The 24,510-nt window shown below is 37.1% G+C and overlaps 1 pseudogene; it reads left to right on the top strand.

The window, feature by feature from the left end:
- Positions 1-19,980: 19,980 nt before the first annotated feature.
- Positions 19,981-21,999, top strand: LOC118804874 (annotated as a pseudogene).
- Positions 22,000-24,510: the final 2,511 nt, after the last annotated feature.

Here is a 24,510-nt window from a genome sequence, read left to right as displayed (position 1 = left end):
ATGTAAAGATGAAGAACAGTGGCAGCTCTCTTACATACAAGGCTGCATTTTAGATCACTATATTAATTAACAGATTATTAGCTTGTTAGCTTATTATTAGCACTGTGATGACTGTTGCTACAATCACATCTTACTAATGTGAGTGACCTGCTTTAACACAGTGTACATAGGCATAACACAATCGATACACAGACAAACATTCTATTTGTCTTTCTGGTTTATTTATTATATATTCTAGTGTAATGTTACATTGGTAATTGTCACATATACAAACTCAAATCCAAAAAAGTCGGGATATAGTAGGTAAAATACAAATAAAAAACAGAAAGCAGTGATTTATGAATCTACTTTGACCTATTTTAAAATGAAAGCAATACAAAGACAAGATATTTGATGATGTAAAGGAAACCTGGAGAAATCTCTGTGTGTAAAGGACAAGGCCAAAAACCACAACTGAATGCCCATGACCTTTGACCTCTCAGACAGCACTGCATTAAAAACTGGCCAGCTTCTGTGACTGAAATCACCATGTGCATTCAGTCATACTTTGAAAGTGGTCTCTGGGCTCTCCTCCCTACTGAGAAAAGACACTGCTATAAATACGCTGGTAGAGTTGACACACAGGTGAAGTGTATCAGCTAGGTAGCTGGTTCACAGTGACTGGCTCTCCATCCTGCATGTGACGCTTGACCACACTCCCTTTTCCACAAATATATGAATATTAGTCACTTTGTATAAACTCAGAAGTTGTGCGGGTTCACTAGTCATTTTGGATAGTAAATAAAATGGATAGATTTTTTGTTGTAGCAATCACATCCCATATCAATACCATTGCAAAAGTCGGTAAGTTTCTCTTTAATACATCCTTCCACATTAAACAACTCTGAATTTTCTTTTTTTTTTTTTACATCTCAACAATTAAATTATGCAGAATTAAAAAAAAAAATCTTTCAGGTCGTTTGTGTTAGCTGTTGTTTTCATTTAGTATCTATTCCTCCTGTGGTGTCCAAGGCACACATCTTCAGATCAACTCAAGCCAATTATTTCTCTTACATATGCACAAGTTCCTCCACCAGCAGTATCACTGTGGTACCCTGTAATGTAGACTAGTCAGATAGCAATTATGAAGAAATAATTGTATTTCTTTCCTCCACCGATTTTGGCTCCATTTGGGAGCAGGAAATCAACCTCTGGAAAGTGATGGCAAGACTAGAAACCCTATTACTCCTTTTAATTATTTACAATTGGCATTTGAAGATTAGTAAGAATGCTACTAAAGCTCACAGGAGAACTATTGGCAATGTTTCTTAATTTGCAACATGCTTTATGCTTTAGATTTAGTTTGCTTTAGTGTGTTTTCCCTCATGCTCATTCTGTTTATGCCGAATTCCCTACTAATATGATGCGCTCAGCTACTCTGGAGTCATTTAATCCAATATAAAGGCCACAAACCAGTATTACTGAGAAAATTTGAAGTCAGAGATGTCCTCAAATACAGTGACCAACCAGCTGCAAAAACTAAATGAGTCAGTAAGTTTACATGTGTACCGCAACAAAGAATTAATAATACCCCCAGACAAGTGTTAGCCTGAGAGCTCGTGGAAAATTCACACCCATTTTTGCAGTTTCAGATCACAGATATACACAATGTACACAACCAAGAGACAGACTTAAGTAGAGTTTAACAGGTATATTAGATCTACTTTCATAGGTTATTATAATTTATTTTGTAATTATCAATAATCCATGTAATAGTTAACTATTTCATTAACCATTAGTTCATTACTAAGTAATTGATTCGATACTTAGCAATAGGTCATTCAATATATTTAATACACTGTTAATGGATAGCTTAGTTTTTCATTTGCTTAACAGTTTTAGTACTACTAACTGTTTACTAAATGCTGGTTATAACAGTTCAGTGAACTGATAAGTTGTTGTTCATGTAAAGATTTAGCATTAAAACTTAAATTTACAGATCAATTATTATTAGGCCAAAGTTTTTTTCAGAACTATTATAAAACAAAGTTTCAGGTGTCAGATGGCAAATTTGTAACAATTTCATGTAATACTTTAGCGTCAGTGCAGAAGAAGACATGTAAAACTTTGTGCATACAGGCAAATGCTCTTTTATTTTCAACAGGCACTTCAACAGTGAGTCTTTACATAGACTAGACATGCAAATAAATCACTTCACTGATAACAACAACGACATAGACAACAACTAAGGTCTCTTTTTACTCTGGGAGTGTGGCACACGCCAAGAGCCACTTTGAGTGGTCATATACTATGCTCCCCAGAGCAGCGCAGCCCAAGGCGGATGTCACACAATCCAACGGTCGGCCATGCTGGCATAGGTCTCTGGGGTAAGTCCCAGAGTCCCAGCCGGTCCACTGTCCTGGCCGGCACAAGTGCTGCAGGATGCCTGCTCCTTGGCAGCTGATGCCCCCAGTCCTCTCTCAGGGCTGTGTCCTTGGCGGCTCCTCTGTGTACCCAACTCTGGGTGTGCTGTCTTCCTCTGACCTTGGTGGGCAGCCAAACACTAGCTCTGTGGGTGTCCTCTCCATTGGTATGCTGGAGTGGAGAGACAGACCAGGATTGCAACTGCTGCAGCAACCGTTGGTTTGCTGTGCACTGATCACAGATAATATGTATACAACCAAGAGTTTAACAGGTATATTAGATCTACGTTCATAAGTTATTGTAACTTATTTTGTAGTTATAAGTCAGTAATTACCAATAAGCTATGTAATAGTTAACTATTTCATTAACAAAATCTTTAATTGAACATGTGGCAGATTTTTCTGTTTCAATCGCTGGTCAAATTTATTGTCTGTGTTAACTGATCATAGGCTGAAGATGCGGCAGACAGAGATTAATCCAACATCGTGGTGTCATTTCTAACACAGTGAACATCAGATGTGGATATATTGCTGTGTTCCACTTTATCTGTTACCAAAAATGTACTCACAAAATGATTTAATTGTAATTGTACTGGTACACATAGACATGTGTAAATTACAAATCCACCTTGTAGTGGCTGAGTTGACAACAGCTGCTGTACTGTGTCAGTACTGTGTCATATTTCAACTGAAAGGGGGTCTCTAATGTTCTGCTTTCCTTTTTAAAAATTAATATTACAAACATACATGTATGACAGTGAGGTGGATCATGTCAGCCAGCTGGAAAAAAACAGCATTTGGGGCCTTGTTTGGGAATGTAGCATTAGCTAGCATTAACAATGGCTTTCAGCTAACTTGATTCTGCAGGCCTCCACAACTCATGCAGTGTAGTAGCAGGTGAACTGATGACGGAGCAATATATCCACCTCTAATGTTCACTTTGAAAAAGATACCCCTGCACAGCATCAACTGGAATCTCTGTACAGCGTCACCTTAAGCCCCCATTCTCAGTTTATAAAACAAAGCAATATTTAGCCGAAGTTCTTTTTCCAATGTTTTGTTCCACCTTGGGTACAGTGGGTAGCATTGTCACCTCAGCAAGAAGAGCCTGGGTTTGATTCCCTGGTTGGGTGACCAGGGTCCTTTTTGTGAGGAGTTTGCATTTTCTCTCGGTGTCTGTGTGGGTTTCCTCCGGGTGCTCTGGTTTCTTCCCACAGCCCAAAGACATACAGTCAAGCCAATTGTAGATGCTAATTTGCCCCGAGGTTTAAATGTGTGAGTCTGCCCTGCGATGGACTGGTGACCTGTCATCCTGCCTTCTGTCCAATAACTGCTGGGATAAGCTCCTGTACCCCCCTGCGAGGGGTGTGTGTGTGTGTGTGTGCTCAGCACATTTTGAACCACTTCTGCAGGAGTGTTTAAAGAAGACCTCAAATTGTGTAGTTGTGCTGTATCGCCCTCTGGTGGATCATGTGAACATCTCGTGAACAGTGCCAAACTGACTCAGTTTTTGCTGAAATAACACAAAGTCTGTTATTTTTCTATAAATATAATGTGTAATAGGGAATTATATCTTCATCAACTATCTACTTGTGCTTGGTAATCCAGATCTCACTGTGAAGGTCCAACACTCCACATGATGTGTGAATTTTCCCATTAGAAATAAACATTTCACTCTCAAAAGCACAAATAATAACTCTAAATGATTCAGTCACTTTTGACCAAGAAATGAAATAGTTGTTAAAGCTTTACATGCTTTTTGACACAGGAGAAGCACAGGTTGTGATAATCATGCCAAAAAGACTACTATGCCATAAACTACCATTCAAAAGTTTGGAAGTCATATAAAATGGAATACTTTACTGTCAATTTCATTTACATAAAATAAATTCTCTTCACATTGTCAGTATAATTTTATATTCAATAACAATTTATAAAATGTAGATTTAAATATTATTAACTAGTCACCAAAATGTATTAATAGATGTTTTACTCACTGTTTTACTTATTTTGGGGAACAATAAGACATAATAAACTATTTATTGAAAGTATCTATTTAGAATTTTCTGCACTGAGATTTGTTTACCACTTTTGACACATCAGACATCTGAATATTAATTCAAGTAATTAAAGTAATTTTTGCTATTATACAAATTAAGTCTACTATCTACACCTCTGTTTATCAATCGAGACAAAAGGTTCCTTATTTTCATTTATTTATTTATTTTCTGATTCTCAGTTTCTAGTAATCTACTCGTTCAAAACATGTGAAAATCAAAATTAATTTATCTGCAACCAAATGGTTTTTATTTTATTGACAATGTTGATTCCAAACCTTTGAATGTTAATCTACATCATTTGTAAATATCAGTTTAGACTATTATGTAAGTGTTTTGTGCCTCGTTGAAAAAGTAGCCCAGGCTGAAACATTCCTAACATTAACGTTAACTTCAGTATTATTTGGGTGGTGGATCATTCTCAGCACTGCAGTGACACTGACTTGGTGGTGGTGTGTTAGTGTGTGTTGTGCTGGTTTGAGTGGATCAGACACAGCAGTGCTGCTGGAGTTTTTAAATAATGTGTCCACTCCCTGTCCACTATATTAGACGCACCTACTTTCTTGGCCTATGTCATAGATCTAAAGTTAGACACAGTAGCTCATCTGTTTCTGCACAGTTTGTGTTGGTCATCCTTTAGTCCTTTATCAGTAGACACAGGAAGCTGCCCACAGGATGCTGCTGACTGGATATTTTTTGGTTGGTGGTATGATCAAAGTCCAGGAGTGACAGTGAGTTGTTTAAAAACTCCAGTAACACTGCTGTGTCTGATCCACTCACACCAGCACAACACACTAACACACCACCATCACCACCACGTCAGTGTTACTACAGTGCTCAGAATGATCTACCACTCAAATTATACCTGCTCTGTGGTGGTTCTGTGGGGGTCCTAACCATTGAAGAACAGGGGAAAAAAGAGGCCTAACATAGTATGCAGTGAAACAGATAAATACAGGCTGTAATTGTAGAACTACAAAGTGCACCTAATGAAGTGGCTGGTCAGCGTGTGCTGATGCAAACCTCTCCATTCAAAAAGCCCATTTGTGTATCATCCCCAATCATAAGCAATAGCTCATGTGGAATGCTATCAAAACCATATGATTCATTATTATTATTTTTTGTTTTATAAATCTGTTGCATTATTAAATTCTGTAAAGGTCAAGAGGCCTCCAGAGCATCTCTTTAATCCTTGCTATGCATGAGAATTTTACAAGTTAGCATAGAAATCTGCAAAAGCCTTAATAATAGCTCCAGGATCTGAGGTGATATGTTACAAAAAGCATTTGCAAGCTGTGGTATCTTCCAAACAGGGAGTTACTCAGTACTTAGTAAGGTGCCCAAACGTTTGCACATTACAGAATTATTGTATTATTATTATTCCTTTTTCCAGTTCTAGTACATTTACAACACTTCTCCAACTATAAAGTAACTGTGCATTAACATTTGCCATGTTGACCAGCAAGAAGCTGTGTGGTGTAAGTGTGCAGTGTTGGAACCAGGGCGCAGCATTGCACAGCGCTTCAATTACTGTAATGCGTCATACTGGCACAGCAGTTAGGATAGCCTAAAATTCCAAGTGATACCCACTACAACCACCACTACAGATTCAGGATTTGCATTAAACGAGAGGACTGATACTGCCTACCATCTGCTTTAGAGTTGTCACAGGGAAAAAAGTGAAAGGTTGGGAGTGTTATTTGTCAGGCTGTGTACTCTGGTAAGACAAGCAAATACCAGCTTTCCTCATCTAATTCTGCATGCATTCCTAAGTGACCTATGCCAAGTGGTGCTGTTTGAACCAACTTCCATAAAATAGAGCGCAGATTTGACCATCTGATTCATTTAACTTTTGTGTGACGTGGATCAGCTTCAGTGTGTGAAATCCACCACAGCCTACCAGTTCCTTATTTTACATGCCATTTACATCAAGCCTTTTCATGCAGATGTTACAGTAGGAAGTCATAATATGACAGCTTTCAGTGACTTGTGAGCCAATGGCTGTGCTCGTAGTGTATGTGTTGTATTGTTTGTTTTTGGCAGTGTCAGTAGTGTAAAACAAAAGCACAGTATAAAATATCTTTAAAGGAATATGGAATAGTTCGAGCATTTGTAAATACCAACAAGTACATACACTTCTGTACCAGATTGCCGTGTACACAAATTATTGGTATTCTTGTTATTATCTATCTTTATTCTTATTATTGGTATTATAGATTTCATTGATAGTAGTTTTGGTTTGTTAGTCCCAAATAAAGCATCTTTTTCAGATTGTTAAATAAGTATGCTTACATTTACATGCTCTCCTGAGAAAATTGTGGCAGTGAAACTGTGAGGAAGCACCCAAACGCACTATTCACACCTGCAACTGCATATGAATGATGCTCTTGACCAAGCCACTGGTTGGCAAGGAGGAACTGCACCAGGCACAAGTGAATGACTCCAGGATGGGTGGAAACTGGATTGGTCAGTCGTTAACCTTCTTGGGCCGAATCTTCCCAAATAGACTACCTGAGAGAGAGATGGGCTGTTGAAATACCACTGGACCATGTGATCTGGCAGTTGTTGGAGACAGAGACTCTGCTGCAAAGTGTCCATGCATGAACGGGAGAGGGTAATTTCATGGTGGCCAAAAAGCTATGGTGCGGTGTTGAGCTGACATTTGTTTGTACACTGCTATGATGCATGCATGGCCAAAGATGCCCCCACTGAACACTTACATGCACCTCGTCAATCTATTTAACTTGGTGCTCTAACACTCACCATCCCCAGAGCAAAATATTTGTAGAGCATTTTAAATGGATGCCCAGTTAGCTATTGCTCATTACCACCATCCGCAATATATATAACAAGGCGCCTCCCTTTCACACTGTGGGCTTGCTGATCAGTGGTGCAAGAGTCCACAGAGTTCTTATCAGCAATGCTGACGTTCAGAAGAGAACACAACTGAGTTGTGCCACCTAGCACAGATGGGGAGAACCAGAGCTGACTTTATGCAGGACTTGCGGGGCAGGATGGAGACTGCCCACTCTCCTGCCAGAGACCACTAGGGTTAGGCAAGCATCAGGCATAAAATAGAGAGACTGGGCATGGTTGTATAATCTACAGTGACAACAAAGGCCCCAAGTGCAATAGAAACAGGTTATCATTTACAAAACTCTGTATAGGCTATAATGGTGACCCACCGACTATGAAGTTTTCTGTGTTACCTGCTACAGTAGAAACGTGTGGTTTGCATTCAGTGAACTACTTGCATAACCTTTAATAACATTACAGGTTATTCATTTTGAATAAAACTGTGTGTGGCTTTATTCTTCAGTGGCTGTTTTTTCTGTTAGTCTGCTTATTTGAAAGAAATATTAAAGAATAGTTAAAGACTTTTAAAGAAAAAGAAGTACTTTGTAAATAATTTGTATAATTCTGTCATATAAACTGTAGCTTAACGGTCAAAGTGTCAAGTGGGCTGATTTCCTAGAAACACTATTTTAGCATGCTATGCAGATCTATTGATATACCAAGAAATTGTCTAGAGAAGAACACATTTGTTCTGTAAAAGGGAAACTGAGTGTGCAGACTGACACTTGTGTGGTGTTCATGTTTTTGTTACTTAGTGGTCTGGTGGATAGATCACATTATTGTTTTTTTAATCAATACAGCCATAACAATTTATGTAAAAATACTGGATATTTAAAATATCACAAGTGGCCAGCGTTGCGTTCTCCTTTAGCAGCTGTAGCCAGTCAGCAGCCTGACCGTGTTGTCTGCCCTCACACACACACACACATATACAAACACATACAAACACAGACACACACACACACTAACAGCAGGCCATGTAGGAGGTGAAACAGAGTGAAGGGACACAGCACCTCCACACTTTTATTCCCCGCAGGTTCACCCCAACACCACATGTGTAATATAAATGCGTAGGGGGGTGTACAGTGTGAACTCATTGAAAATGTGTTATTTTATATGTTCTTATAAACGGCTCCCACAGACCTGGACATCACGCAAGAGTTAAAAGACAAATAACTTTTGTCTGTGCAGATTTAGTTGAGGCACATTATTCAGAAGGTTAATCAAAATGTATGTCTGTTTGTGTTTACAAGAGGTCACCTTTGATTTTCAGTCAATCTTTGACTGAATCGTCTTATATCTATCTTTCCTTACCTATTAGAAAATATACAAAAATACACCACCTACTAACTCTTTGTATGCTTTTTGTCAGTGCTTTACTTTTAAAGTGTTTCACTTAAAATCTAGAATCAAAATGCACATTCTTTAAGAATTTAAAAAGAGAGATCTGACACAAAGAAATTAAACTTTTTATTTATTTATTTGTTGCTTCTTCATTTGAGCAGGGAGCAGTGTCAGCTGGATGGGGACACACGTGTTGTTCACAGATTAACAGCAAGGGAATCATGTTGTTTGTGCCTGACTCTATTTCCAGCTGAGACCAGTTCAAACCAGATCCAATAAGTGTGCTTTCGGTTTCACATTACTGGAAACAAGGAGTTGTACAGTTGTACCTGTACAGGCCAAAGCCCCTCCCCTTCTCATCTGTTATCTGGGGGGATATTTTGACCCAGTGCGGGGTAGTGCCTCCCCCCCAGAGCTACTTTAAGAAACAATGATCTAAAGAATTCAACAGACCTATGAGGAAATCTACCAAAGCTTGGACAATATCTGCTTCATTTAATTCAGCATTCTCAAACTTAATGTCTGAGGGCAAAATTTAATGTTTTTACTGCTCTGACACACATTATTCAACCTGAATTTGAAATTCATGTTAAAAGTTTATTTAGAAGTTGTTTTTTTTTATATATATTTACTTTTTCTCACTGAGATAATACTCGGAACAGGGTTTATTTTATGATAGGACTATAATTAATTACTTTTGCCTTTTTCATCTGAATATTGACTGCAATTAACATTAGAAGATTATTGATTTTAATGATTATTTTACCACCTTCATGATAAATGCTTTTTCGAGTAATCAACAGGGGCAAAAATAATAAATAATAAGAAACAATTAATTAATAAATAATGAATGTAGTCCATGCATAACCTTTTTTTGTCTTGTAGGCCATCTAATTTGTAAATGTATTTGTTCAAGTATGTTTTTTTTTCTGCTATCTCACTTACAAGCTGTCTTTTCTGACAGGATAAAGGAGAAAATAAAAAACAAATACCCAAGATGAAAATATTACATATGTTATTTATTTTCTGTGCACTGTGACAGTGCACTGTCAGAAAAAATGGGTACTGTGAAAGTACATTTTTGTTCCTAAAGGTACAAATGTACCCTCAAAGCTACAACTGTGATCTTAAGGTCTAACTGTGTACCTTAAAAATGTGTTTCACGAGAAAGAAAATGTTTACATATTTGTACCTTTTCATAACCTAATATTTTAAGTCAAGAACAATAAAATGAAAATAATATTTAAAATATGTAATTACAGTTGAATATAACAGTAATAGTAATGTTCCCTAATGAAAGTTATGGAGGTGACAGGAGAATACCACCCCAGTGACAGCTTTTATCTGAGAGTGTGAGGGGAAGCAACATGCCCTGTAACTATGACAGCGCTCCACCCCAGGGCACCCTCCAGGGTGCTGAAGCACTGTGTCATACAGTGCTGTGCCACGCAAACCTGTGTTTTTGGAAAGCTGCAATTAGTGCACATGGCTGGTGGCCAATGATAGAAAACAAAAAAAATACTTCCCCAAAGTCTGAGGGTAAGCTGGAGACTTCAAATGATTAAATAAAGACAGACATGGCAATCTCTAAGGCCATGCTTAAACACCTTTCTACAGTTTTGCAAAGCATATAAAACCCTGTTAGTTCTCCTACTGCATACAAATCACCCAAATAGTGATTATAGTCAAAATAAAATTATTAATAACCACATAAAAATGATAAACAGAAGAGCTCCACCTAGCAGCATGGAACCACAATGGAAAGTATTTTACTCTGATGTTATTTACAGTTCATGAATGCTACATGGATGCTTAAAGTACAAGTGTCATTTGCACAGGTTTTGTATCAGTCCTGAATGCTTTGAACAATATTGAGTATAATATGGATAACTCTTTGAGAAGGTTTACTATGTGCTTAGTATCATATTTATTACCTAAATACATTTAATGATGATATGTCACTATTTTGATGAGGTATTATTTCCAAGCATAATTTTCTACTCCACATTTTAGCAAGTTAGCACATTTTCATAATTACTACTTCGCTTAATTTTCATGTGGTGCATGTGCTTCATGAGAGAGCGTCTAGCTTAAAGTGACAATTATTATATTATATTTGTGTGTTATTATTAGAGAAAATGTACTATGGCCAAAATGGGCCTGTAATGAAAGACATCTAATTGATACTGAAAATAGAAAAGTTGGATATTTATGGAATTGCCATACTATTGCGAGACTAACTGGATTGGGGGGAAAAAACATATTGAGAAAAAAAAAAACTGCAAAAGATGACATACATTCAGCTGTCAGAGTATTCTGTTCATGATTTCCATCACAAATTACTCTAGATAAGGCTAAAGGATTTCTGGAGGTTTCATGTTTAATTCTTCACAAGTACATATTTCACTGCTTGGCAAACCTGCAAAGGATTCAGAGGTAACCTGCCCCCCTTCCTCACCTAGTGTAAAAGAAGGCAGAGATTGAAATGTATAGGACTTTAGATTGGAAGGAGGAGAAGCTCTAGGCATGGTCCTCCTCCCAAGCTTTAATTATTCCATACTCCATTAGATATGTGCCTAATGCAATACTGTGTGTAATCCAATATTATGTGATCTACTGTGTGAAGTTGACCAATAGCCATACTTCTGTTTGATTCTACTCCTGTTGCTACTCTAAAACTTCATGATGAACAGGCATTTTTGAGGCCTTTTTTTCTCCTAGTCAGACCATGGCCCCCAGACCTCCCCACCAGAAAAGGCTTAGCCACCAATTCATAAATCTTGTGTTTTAACTGTTATATTACATGATTTTACTCATTAACACATGTAGCTGATGAATGTTTCAAAATGATTCTGTAATTGTGATTGAGTGTTACTATACTGTTAATGAGTATATATGGCATGGATACTTCATGTATAGTTACTGTAAAGTGATACCAACAAATGACATCAGATTGCTTCAACTAACAAATGGGGAATTCATTAGATACCTTCTTTCAATGAATTTCTTGTTAGTCTGCCTTCACTCACTAAATCAGTGTAAGCAAATCAAATTGTTAGTAAAGTATGCAGTCATATGCAAAAGTTAAACAAAATATGGCATTTTCCAGTAGATTTTAGTGGAACATTTTAGTACACAATTGTTTGCTAAGTTTATATATTTGACAAAGAAAAACATAAAATGTGTCCCAAATTTGCACAGGCCACATTGTGTATTTTATTTTTTCCCCAACATGTTAAATCCAGCAGATAAACAGTAAATGCACCGTAAAATGTGCAGAACTGTGTTCTCTGTAGAGGGCATGTACTTATTTTCAATTAGAGAGGCACCCAAACCATTGCATACGACTGTATGCTAGTTTTTACGATAGGTGATATGCAATGTTCGTTCTGCATTGTGTTGCTCTGCATAAAGCTATCTGAGTCGATGATTAACCCATTCATTTTTTCAATCATAAAGTTCCTCTAGGGAATTTGGATTTGCAACCATGATCATCTGAGTGGTTGACAGGTTTCATTAAATCAAAAGCAGCCACCCCACAGCAGCCAAAAGTAGCAGCCTCATGGCAGCCATCTTTGCCATGCCACTTAACACAGACACTGCTTATATTTTGCCTCAGCTGTTTATTGTCAGTTACACAATGAGTCACAATTAAACATGGTAAAATACAATTAAACACATTCACAGTATGAAATGATACTTCCAGTGATTAGTTTGTGAGATGCCATTGCTTCCAGCAGCAGTTTTGAGTGCAGTAAAAAATGATGCACCCAAAGGCTCCTTTTTCTGACCTACGTGCTTCAGCACTCTGCAATCTTGTTCTGTAAGCTTGTGTGGCCTAACATTTCAACCTGAGTTGTTCTTACTCCTTAAAATTTCCACTTCACAATAATAACAGCACCTACAGTCGACTTGGGCTATGTGTCTTGCATATACTTTGCAAAGACAGATGCACTTAAATTAACAAATAATATGTGACTTCCTGATTCTAAGGCATCCAGACAGGAAAAACATGATGTTTACTTATGTATGTCTTGTTATGTCTTCATATTTGTCTTGAGGAACATATAATTACATTTCTTTTTTATTTTAAATGGAGCCTCTTTGTAATAGAGTTGGAAATCCTTCAAAGGCTGCATTTGAAGGCCGATTGCATCACAGCAGCATGACTAGGCTGTCCCAATTCAAAGGCTCCTTCATATGCAGCAAAGAAATGTGTCCTTCTTTTCCATGACAAAGCGGTGGATCCCTCGCCAGCCAACATATCTCGAGGTTCATTGCGTGCAGGTGAGAATTCGAGAACATTGTGGCGTTAGCAGAGGTGGCTGAAGAGTACAATTTAAATGCCTCATCAGTGGACGGTGGCGAAGCATCTCCAGCTCTAATAAATGAAAAAAATAATAAAGTCTCCGGGTCCATCTTTAAAGCACGTTAAAAGAGCTTGACAGAAGCTGCGTTTCGTGATGCAGCTGTAAGGGCGGGAACATTGGTTCTGTTCCACAAACAGAAAATCCGTGTCCTTTGAAGGATGCAGCCCCTGAATTAAGACACACTGTATGTGTACATTTCAAAACTTATACTCTGTTTTTAAGATAAAGACATTACATTTAAACGAACAGCACAGGAAAAGATTTAAAGAATGAAACTGTTAAGAAGTGATAGAAATAAGGCAAAAATTAATACAATACCAATGGTCAATCTGAAAATCTCATGCAGTTGAAGCCTCTGATTGAAACTGTCATGTGAGGTACATACAGCTGTCAGCCTTCGGTTCTTGCTCATTGCACCAGTGAGTCTTGGCATGTTCTCAGTAGAAAGGAGCTGATTCCCTGTGATTTCTCCTGCTGCCTTCATCAGATCCTCCATCACCTTCATCACTGGTTCCTGGAGAATTATTCTGTGAGTGTGAATCTCAGCCATTCTGGACCTCCCACTCAGAACACTCAGGATGTGGACGGCTCTTCTCACTTTCTCCTGGAACTCAGCTATAGCCGCTCTCTGCTTCTTCACCATTTGGATCTCCTCATTGATCTGCTCCACCATGTCATATTTCTGCCTGATATCTTGCTCAATCTGGGAAATCTTGGACTCATAGACAGATACTTTTCCTTTATAGTCTTCCACTTGAGACTCAAACTTTCTCACTTCCTCTTCAGCCATTTTAATAGCATCTACAGCTTCAGAAAAGTTTACTGCTCCAGCAATTACCATGCCAGGACCTGAACAGAGAGGGAATAAACAAAAAAGTACAAGTTTACCATCACAAGGTTTAAGTTTGTAAAAGAATTCAAATAATATAATTACATTATTATCTGATAGATGTGATTCATACCGGCAACCCATCCAAAAACTGGTATTAATGTCACTCCCAGTCCAACAATCGCTGTACTCTTTGCATTTTCTTTCTTGTTTTCTGGTCCCTGAAGTGTGTCTCTTATTTGCAAAACCTTTTCTCTGTCTTCCATTGAGCTCAGTACAACTCAGAGGACATACACTCCTTCATCTATACCTGAACTGAATATCATCCAGATATCAAGGTAAGACCTGATGAAAACCTGAGATTAATTTTGTTTATTGAATGCATTTAACATTCTAAGTCACATTAGGGCAACTGCCAGCTTAAGCGGCAGTAAAAGAGCTGTATGCCAGCAGTGCATATATTGTTTCTTTATGTCTCTTGTGCTTTATCTAAAAAAGTTCAGCCTCTTTCCCACTTTGCAAAAATGAAAAAAGCTTATTTAGAGGTATGACATTTTTATGCTATGCTAGATAAAACCTGAAATTGGCTCTCTTCTAAATTGTACTTGAAGAATTTAATGCTAAATTTAAAAGCATTGCAAAAGTGAAAAATTAACAGCACTGTTTTTTAAGCTTCTTTAACCACCTTAGGTTCTGTCAGAGCGATTGTTCCTTAGAGTGAATGCAGACTAATGTGTTGTAATATAATGTGCATACAACATTATATTACAATTTTGATGTATGCTTCTCAAAGCCATGTGGCTATGGTGATTTAATGATAAATCAAAATCAAGAAATACAGTGATGTAATTTTGTGGATGTTTATTAATGCATGAATGTATTAGAGCTAATACTAGGAATTTTCCAGTGTGTATCAGGGTAATCCCCACAGAGTACACAGCAAAACCTAGCAGATGCAATGAATAACCCAGAGTGTCTAATTATAATAATTTTAATTTTATATTACGTTAATTTCCCTCTTGTTAAAGTCTTAAAAATGTATGAAAAAGCATTGACTTTGACTTTCAAAACTGTGCAGCAATCATGTATTAGCAGAAATAGCAGGGGCGTTGGCTGGGCATGTAAAGATCCAGGGCCTCAGCCCAGTTCATTGTAGAACTGTTTTGGAATATCCTCCACCAAAATCTTTTTAATTAGCTTGTTTTTAATTAAATTGTGTAGTTACTACTTCTTATTTAATATGAGGATTTACACATCAACAAAACATGCAGCGATTCAGTAATGTTAATTGGCATGTCTTATGAACAAAATCGTTAAAAAAAGAAGAGTGAAAACACTGTTTGTAAAAGAAAATGAAAAAGTAAATGTCAAAAACACAGATGTTTCCCCAGTAATGCCGTTCTTGAAGTCCTCTGCACATGACCACATCAACCATCTTGGTAACTCTTTATTTTGAGAGTTCCTTTGTAGATCATAAATAACTCCTTAAGAGAGTATCAGTGAAGTAGCAGTAGTGAAGCATCTGAATACATTGAAGTAAATATCTTGGAGATGTACTGTTGATACATTACTTACAGTAAGTAGATGTATTGCTGATGTGTTAAATGAAGTAGACTTATTATGTTACTTCCATTACGCAAAACCTAACACTACCCAGTGTTACTCAAACCATTACCCTAACCCTGGCCCTAATCCTAACCTTAACCTTAACCTTGACTCAAAACATGATCCAGACATGTCTGGGGAGATTTTGTGCTGCAGAGATGAGCATTTACCCTCATCTAATGCTCTGAAGTCAGTTCATGAAGGTGTTGCTAATTAGCTGATGAGCTGAATCAGGTGTGTTCAACGAAGCAGTGTACTGAAGTCTGCAGTATTTTGGCTCGCAAGGACTGGATGCTGACACATGTGAGCTACTCCTAAACCTCACCCTGGCCCTAATCCTAACCCTAACCTTAAGCAAAACCTAATCTGGTGAAGCTCCACTTATGGTGTCAGCAGTGTGACTATAACAGCTTAGTGAGGATGTTGAGATGGTCTGTATTAAACCTGTTACATGTTCAGTGAAGTATATTGCTGCTCTGATTGCTACCTCAGTGACTGCTATGCTCATATATGCTAGGCTGTCTGCTAAGCTGCTAATATGTCATAGTTTGTTACACCCTCCTTTGCACAACTCCACCTACTCTCAGTACCATGTCCTGCCTGTGTCCTGTTTTGTATTTATTGGAAGTCTTTTGTATTTATTTATTGTACTGTATTGTCTGCACTGTGTATATTGTATTGTCTCGCACTTGTGCTCCAGTGTTGCGCCATGGTGCTGGAGGAACTTTTTTTACTTCACTGTGTACTTGTATATAGCTGAAATGACAATAAAGCCTGACTTGACTTGAGTCAATGAGTGTACAGATATGAACTTGGACACCAAATAAAATGAAAACAACTGAATTCAGCAAATTATAAACAAAGTTTATTTAAGCTGTTAATTGAAAGTCTCTTAATAATCTAATGAATGTATTTATTGCAGCTACATCATTTAAATGTTGTTGATTTGTTACTGAGAGTCTGTTGAGTGTTTATATCATTTAAAAAGGACCACTCAAAGTGTCACTACCATCTCTTCCACATGTCCTGCCAGCAAAGGAACATTTTATCTACAGTTTTTTATATTTTAAAATCTAAATAGTCATCTTTTTGCCTAAACTTAAACCAAAAAAGCTAATCCGAGCCTGATGGGTCCCAGATTGGATATCAGGTAAACATAGCAATGCCTCTGACAAAAACCAGGGAGCTGGAAGAAGCAGGCTAATTAATCACAAACTTAAAAATACTTGAAAATGTATTTTAAACTGGTGATCCCTCTACTGCAGCTGCAACATGCAATGTGTGCCTGGAGATACGGGTGAATAATAATGTAATGGTAAAATGAACAAGTTCTGTTGAAATTTAATGGAAGATTAACCCATAAAAAGAAGAACATATGGTAACACTTTCTATGAATGTCACCTTTGTAAGCATCTATAAACATATTTATAACATGTTATAATGTATTCATAAGGCATTATAAACATGGTTATAAATATTTATAAAAAAGAATTACACTGAAGTACACTTTATAGCCATGTTTATTATACATTATGAATTGTTAATATTTATAATGTATTATAGTGTTAATAACATGTAATAATGTCAGTGCCAAAGAAGTCAGTCCCAGCTTGGAGAGTGTAAAGACAAATACCAAGCTAACGGTGGTTTACACTGATTTCCCCACATTGGGTAAAACACTGAGGGCAGCACTAGTTTAAACTCTGACATTTGAAGCCTGTAATGTGCTTTGTTGTGAATGTTTTACTGTTTCAGTAAATCCCTCAGTAAATACTTCAACTTGAAGCCTCATTCTTTAAAACTGGAGGAGGCTTTAGTACGGTATGCCTCACTTTACTTAAGGCGGACAAATACTTATGAGCGCTTATAATTTGTTATGAACAGTACTTATAATGTATCATGTTAACAATTCATAATGCATAATAAGCATGGCTATAATGTATAATGCATTTTTATAAATATTTATAGCTATGTTTATAATGTCTTATGAATGCATTATAACATGTTATGAATGTGTTTATAGATGCTTACAAAGGTGACATTTATAGAAAGTGTTACTGTTAACTTTTTTTAGTCCAATACATTTCCAAAGTTACACTTTATTTTACAGTCCTTTTTCCATAATATTACAAAGAACTTACCACTAAACATGCCAATAAATATGGAATTAATTATACTGAAAAGATATTTACTAGTCATCTGCAAGTTTTGTAAATTTGGTCATCTGTACCTGTAATCTACTCTTATTTATTACATAGGCTTGTATGAAGCAGTTTGATGGTACTTACCATTACCATGCAGCTTTTTAGCATTAAATGCTGAAACCATTTTTGACTGACAATGTTTCAGTGGCCCAAATGTTTGCACATCCCTTATCCCATATGATTGCTCTCTGAAGAAAACCAGATAACTCAGAAATTGTCACTTTACAGGAGAAAGCAAACACTTTGTATATATATATACACACACAACCCCATTTCCAAAAAAGTTGGGATGCTGTAAAAATTGTAAATAAAAACAAAATGCAATGCTGTGCAAATAATTTAAACCCTATATTTCATTGACAATGCTTCAAAGACAACATATCAAATGTTGAAACTGAGAAATTTTATTGTTTTTTGAAAATACATATATATATATTTTGAATTTGATGCCAGCAACACAGTCCAAAAAAGTTGGGATAGGGGCAACACAAGGCTGATAAAGTTGTGTAATGCTAAAAAAAAAAAACTCGGTGGTTAATTGGCAACAGGTCAATAACATGATTGGGTATAAAATGAGCATCCAAGAGAGGCGGAGTCTTTCAGAAGTAAGGGTAAGGAGGGTCTCACCACTTTGTGAAAGACTGCAGGATCAAATAGTTCAATAATTCAAGAATAACATTTCTCAACGTAAAATAGCAAAGAACTTTTGCTTTCCATCATCTACAGTACATAATATCATTAAAAGATTCAGAGAATCTGGAGAAATCTCTGTATGAAAGGAACAAGGCCAAAAATTAGTACATGCTGGCCATGATCTTTTGGCCCTCAGATGGCACTGCATTAAAAATGGACAAGATTCTGTAGTGGAAATCACTGCATGGGCTCAGAAACACTTCTGAAAAACGCTGCCTATGAAAACAGTTTGTCGTCTTATCCACAAATGCTAATTAAAACTCTTAAATGCAAAGAAGAAACCATATATAAACAGGATACAGAAATGCTGCCACCTTCTCTGAGCCCAAGCTCATTTAAAATGGACTGAGGGGAAGTGGAAAAGTGTCCTGTGGTCCGACAAATCAAAATTCAAATTTTTTTTTGGAAATTATGGGCACTGTGTCCTCCAGTCTAAAGACCACTCAGCTTGTTATCAGTGCACAGTTCAAAAGCCAGTATTCGTGATGGTATAGGGGTGCATTAGTGTGCATGGCATGGTTGATGTGCACATCTGTGAAGGCACCATTAATGCTGAACCAAATATATATGTTTTGGCAACATATGCTGCCATACAGACAACGTCTTTTTCACGGAAGGCCTTGATTATTTCAGCAAGAAAATGTCAAACCACATTCTGCATGAAGCACAACAGCATGGCTCCGTATTAAAAGAGTCCGGGTGCTAAACTGGCCTGCCCGTAGTCCAGACCTGTCACCCACTGAAAACATTTGGCATATTATAAAATTAAAAATATGACAAAGGAGATCCCAAACTGTTAAGCAGCTGAAATCCTATATCAAAGAAGAATGGGAAAACATTTCACTTTCAAAACTACAGCAGTGTCTCCTCAGTTCCCCAACGCTTACAGAGTATTGTTAAAAGAAGAGGTGATGAAACACAGTGGTAAACATGCCCCTGTCCCAACTTTTTTGGAACGTGTTGTTGGCATCAAATTCAAAATGGGCAAATATTTTTCAAAAAACAATAAAATGTCTCAATTTGATATGTTGCCTTTGTACTGTTTTCAATTAAATATAGGGTTTACATGATTTGCACATCTTTGCATTTTGTTTTTATATATTTTCCACAGCATCCCAACTTTTTTGGAAATGGGGTTGTATAAACCAAGACATATTTCATAATTTAGTCTAATGAAAATTATAATTTTCTTATTTCACCTTTCTCATCGACACACACACATACATACATACAGTACATAGATACATTTAAAGCTTCAATCATTCCAGTCTACTGGGATTTCATTAGATCAAAAGAAGGAATATAAAAATTTTAGATACATTTTAAAACTACCTTAAACAATGAAGAACAAAAGCCAATAGTCAAAGTCAAAGGTCAAAGTGAATTATAGCAGCATGGAGATAAAGCATTTGACATATACACTAATGTTTTGTGTGGTTGAGGTGAATAACACCATAGATTTTATGCTAAAATCACTCGATCGATAAACCCTATAAAAAAAAAAAAACAAAAAACAAACAGAAATGCAGACCTGACCACAAAAATGCAAAAAAGGAACAATAACACTTGCACTTATATTGTCACGTGTTTTCCATTTGTTTTAGCAGGAGCAAAGAGGCAATGAACTCCCAAATTGCAAAGACCTGTCAAAGCCTCACCTCAGCTGAGGAGATGAGAAACCAAACCAATCTTGTGATGCAGCCTTATGCCAACTGGGAGGAGTACCTGGCCCCTGCACCACTCTCTGTAGCTATAATGGGAGAGCTGGTCTTCATTTCTTCCAAAACAGATTTTTCCATCAACAAAAACCTCCCTGAGGACGGCTACAAGTACATCAAATACCCAGATTAATTTCGTGCCTGTCTCATGCAAGTGAGGCGTTCAATGAGGCCAACAAGAACATGGATCAGATTCGACTTCACACCATGGCTGTTCCAGACTATATGAAAACTGCAGTGAAGATTCTGTTCCAAGGCAGTGATGAAGTTGTTGAAGCCCTCCTTTGTGACCAGCTGGAGAACATTTGATCCATTGCAGATGAATGTCTTGCACTGGCTGAAACAACAGAAAAGCGATTCACTGATGTCATCAATATTACCCAAGAGCTTGTAAAAGCATGTATAAATGCTGAACGTTTTCATGGAAATGAGCTGGAAAAAATCAAAAAGACCCTGGAAGAGGCTAATATGAGGAAACAGTCATCAGAAGACGCCATTAAAAGCTCTGAGAAAGTAATGAAAAACATAGAAGAGGAACTGAAGGAAGCACAGGAGAGCTACAAAAAAGCAATGGATTCCCTACCTAGTGGATGGAGCATGATGGTTACAGATCTTGCTGGATCATTGATTGAGAGTGTCACATCTATATTTAATGGGCTTACAGCTGTCATATCTTTATGCAACCCACAACACAAATTGACAAAAAAGACCAAAGACCAAGACGGTGTGGCTGATGTAATTGATGAAATCAACATCTATAGCAAATCTGGAGTAATCCTGCAATGTGTAGAAAATATTCAGCAGTTTGTGCAAGAAAACAGCATTGACTGGAAGAACCTGTATGATCAGAAGAACCAAGCTTCAAAAACAGACTTCTTCTAAGAGCAGTTCAGTAGAATAAACAGCAATTTACAAAAACTTCCACAATGCACACCAAAGGAGTATGCCCAAGAGTTATGTAAAGAAGGCATTGACATCTGCAGAGAACTGGCCACATATGCACCACAAGCAACATGCAGTGAAACCAAAACAAAGGAGCTGATCAACAAAATAAAAAGTCTGTTTGAATTAGCCATCACATTTGACAGCAAAAGCAAAGATGTCACAAAGTCTCATTTCCTCACAACAAAACCACCTGCGATGTATAAGGAACAGAGTACATCAGAAAATAATACTTATCAAAGGAGAACTTCATGGTACCATGTGGAGCAGACACGAGTACACCTGAACAGCATCAGAGACAGGTATGAGAAGAGTGTGCAGAACATGGAGAAAAACCAAAAGGAACTGACTGAAATCCTGATCACCATGAGGACCTGTAAACTCAAAGAGATAGATTTTAACACAACTATAGAAATGCTAATGAAAGGTATGGATGCCATGGGGAGAGTGAAGGAGCAGTGGGAGAAGATGGTGTGCTTCTTTCAGATGGTGTCCAACATTGAAACCAGCCTGAACAGAACTCTCAAAGATTTTGCCTCCACATCTGAGAAGACTCAGTCACTTTCCTACAACTCAAAGCTCTTCTCCAAAGATCTTCTCTACAGTCAAGCATTTCAGGCCACTAACATCGCCAGCCTCGTCCACATGATCTCAGCAACCTACACTCAAGTCTCCAGTATGTATCTCATGGATCGTGTCAGCTCACTGGGGAAATTTATGACAATGGACGACACAAAACCAGAGTTTGAACATGAGCAAAAGCAGTTACGGGAGTCCTGTGATAAAGGCCATCTTAGATCTTGTCCGCGAGAATAAGGCTGAGTTTGAAAGGAAATGTGATTTAAGACTAGAGAGGATTGACAAAGAGTTGCTGGCCATTCTTCCTGCTCCTGCTCCAGAAGAGATGAAGAGCATTCAAGCAGCTGTAAGCAGTGGATTCACAGAGGATCAGGAAAATGATGAGATCATATTTACTTAGTGCCAAAATTACATCGATGTTGATAATAATAAGTAATTTGCCTAGATTCTCCCCACATTAATTTGCTAAATAGATAAAACATTTTCTGAAAGATTATAATCTGTACTATCTAAGCTTTTTGTGTTATTGATTTTTTCCTTTATAATGCATTGTGTGAGTTCTGCCTTCATGCCTTTGTTAGCTACATGCAGTATGACATATATAGAATTGCTTCATAGCTAAACCTAAGGGTATTTATGTATATTTACTCTTTTGCTAATTCAAAGTTCTTTCAATCAGTTTGCATTTATGAATAATAAACTCTTATGAACGATCACAAGATTTAATTTGTATTCATTTAGTGTTATGATTTTGAGAATGCATATGTACCTTTGCCATGGAAAAGAAATACTTTGAGTTGTGGTTTATCAAATATCAAACAGACGGCTGTGCACAGCCTACAAGAAATGAATAAAACCCACCAGATGGCAGCATAACATGCCTGTACAATAACATCACTATCACCTGCCTCCAACCTGTTGATTTTATGTACTATTCCATAAAACAAATCAGCAGCCTGTTTTGATATTGTTAAAAACATTGATAATTTTCTGCCAATTCTAATGTATCAAACAAATATTGGGACAATTTTCAAAATCTTTTACATTGTGTTTCTTTACGGAATAAGAGGAATGAGAATGATTCAGGTTAATCCTTCAACTATTAGAGGCTGTACAGAAATTGTGAAGGAAAAAACACAAATAATAATCATAGTAATTGACCATAATCATATGACTGACATAAATGAAAAGCAATTTTAACAGACCAATTTATTAAATTGGTCTGCCATAAATTTCCCAATTTATGACACAATGAAGTTTGAACCCTGGTTTTTAAGCAACACCAAGGAGAGTGAATGATCAAGCATGGAATTGTTCAGTTTTGTTCAGTCTATCTTAGTCTGTTAGGAGGTTTTGTGTGTGTTTTTGATTTCTCATTCTGGCATATGCAGCAGCCACATATATTTAGATAATGTGTACTCAGTTCACAAGATAAGACAATTAGTTATCACTGTTCTGAATATCAGCATGATTGTTTGATTCTTGGCCTAAATCTGCTTACTATGAAAACATGACAATCCAAAAAGGCTTTGAACTTCCATTTTTTTATGGATGGTTAGCCTCATGTAACCATTGAGATAGGTGTGTTTCTGACTAACACAAGTAGGAATTAAGATAGTACGCTAGGAAAGTGTTGGTTAAACTTGAGTATATTAGTAATTTAAAATGGAGTGCTAACAGTGGTTCAAATAAATTGTGCTAGTGATTATTTTATTTTTATAATGTACCTTCAAAATTTATATAGCACATTTCACACAGAAGGCAATTCAATGCGGTTTACATAAACAGAAGCAAAAAGAAGTACTTAAAAAACAATAAAAGCTAAAAATCCTAAAAAAAACAAAAGGGTGTGCAAAGTACAGAAAGTAAAACAAAAACATAAAAGGAATGTAAAACAAGGACCTACATGTCAATCATAGCCACTTGAAAAGAAAAATGCTTGTGACCTGGATTTAAAATTTTGGTACATCTGAGACCTTCGGGCAATTTGTTCCAGGTGTATGCAGCATTACAGCTAAATGCTGCTTTACCATGTTCAGTTTGGACTCTTGGCTCTGCTAGCTGACCTGAGCCCATGGATATAAAGGACCTACTCAGTTTATATTCTTTAAACATATCAGAGCTTCTGGGCCTAAACCATTCAGTGATTATTGATAAACAGCAGCGCTTTAAAATCTACTCTGTAACTAACTGGAAGCCAGTGTAAAGATTTTAGAACTGGAGTGAGGTGTTCTGTTCTCTTGGTCCTGGTTAAAACTCTAGCAGCAGCATTCTGAATAAGCAGTAGCTGTAACTCCACCCTACTGGAGATAAAAGCATGGGTGAGCTTCTGCAGGTCTTGATGGGACACCGAGCTCTTAAGATGATAGAAGGCTGTTTGGTGATTGCTTTCATATGACTAGTGAAAGTGGAATTTGGGTTTATTAGAACACCTAGATTTTGGACTTGGTCTTTGGTTTTAAGAGCCCAAAAATTGAGGTGTTTGCTAATACTAAGTCTCTTCCCTTTATTGCCAAGCACAATAATCTGTAAATTCTTAATTTCTCTATGTTCTTTTTTTAATTTAAGAAAAAAAAAATACTTATCCAATTATTTATATGCTCCAAGTATTGACACATTGAGCCTAATATTCTGTAATAATCTGAAGCTAATCTGCTGTGATAATCTAGTGAAGGAGCCAGATATAACTGTGCATCATCTGCATAACTATGATAATCAATGTTGTTCTGTCAAACATGGCTCAAAGACAGCATATCGGGATATAATAGAAGAGGTCTGAGAACTGACCCCTGGGGGGAAAAGGTTGTGTCATAACCACCTTAACAGATTCATAACTGTCAATGGTGGCAAAGCACCTCCAGCCTTCTAAACAAGACTTCAACTTTCCAATTTTTCAAACTGTCCAGCAGTA

This window comes from Colossoma macropomum, unplaced genomic scaffold (assembly GCF_904425465.1).
Source record: "Colossoma macropomum unplaced genomic scaffold, Colossoma_macropomum, whole genome shotgun sequence".
Classification (NCBI taxonomy): domain Eukaryota; kingdom Metazoa; phylum Chordata; class Actinopteri; order Characiformes; family Serrasalmidae; genus Colossoma; species Colossoma macropomum.
This window is presented reverse-complemented; position numbering and strand designations above follow the sequence as displayed.